Source organism: Oryzias melastigma, linkage group LG1 (genome assembly GCF_002922805.2).
Source record: "Oryzias melastigma strain HK-1 linkage group LG1, ASM292280v2, whole genome shotgun sequence".
NCBI lineage: Eukaryota > Metazoa > Chordata > Actinopteri > Beloniformes > Adrianichthyidae > Oryzias > Oryzias melastigma.
The window spans coordinates 25,942,091-25,942,897 of NC_050512.1; the positions used below are offsets into that span (position 1 = coordinate 25,942,091).

General features: G+C 38.0%; 1 protein-coding gene across 1 annotated transcript in view; it reads left to right on the forward strand.

The window, feature by feature from the left end:
* sorcs3 (sortilin related VPS10 domain containing receptor 3) overlaps positions 1-807 on the forward strand; it is a 287,365-nt gene that overhangs the window by 265,942 nt on the left and 20,616 nt on the right. The gene's annotated exons all lie outside the window — the stretch shown is intronic.

The following is an 807-nucleotide window of genomic DNA, read 5'->3' on the forward strand; positions in this document are numbered from 1 at the left end:
GTTTGAACACAAGGGGCAGCACGTTTATCTCCCTGTGAGGCTGATTTTAACCCAAAAGTATGACATCACAAGTCACCAGGAAACCATTTGGTTGTCTGTTTCATATGAAAGTTTTTCCTATTCATTTTAATGTAAAGACAGTCAGACTTCACAACAAACAGTGATAATACACTGTGGCTCCATCTTTTTTTTTTTTTACTTGTTTTTTACCCCATCAAAATAAAATTCGACAGTCATACATCTCAAACAAACACACAATAACTCAAACTGCAAGAAAAAAAATCCATAAGAAATACTTGAACTCAAACAAAGCTGATTCTTCTTAAGCAAAGTCAGATTTCTTGACTTCATAATTATATATCAAAACTATTATAACAACTGCCTATTGTCAGAATTCACTCAGCCATGTCCTCCTCCAACCACCAGAGGGACCCCTCTCCTGAGTATTAAGCAGCTGCAGCAACTTCCTCACTCCAACTCCCATCAGCCATCGCTTCAGTCTTCTCCCTCCTGATCATCATCATCCTCATCAGACTCACCAGCATTTATAATCTCTCCAGCCTTAACTTCAGTGCAAAGTCTTGATCGTGTTTACCAGTCAGTCCGAGCAGTTTTCCCTTAGTTTGATTCTCTGTGTTTTTGACCCACGCCTGTTTATTTGTGACTCTGACTCACAACCAGTAAACAAGACTTTATATCACCCTTTTCAAAATGTAAGACCACTTTGATTGATAAAGTGTTCTTTACTAATTGATTCACTCTGCACATTCTCACTCCCAAATCGTCATTTATGGATTTATAGTTGAG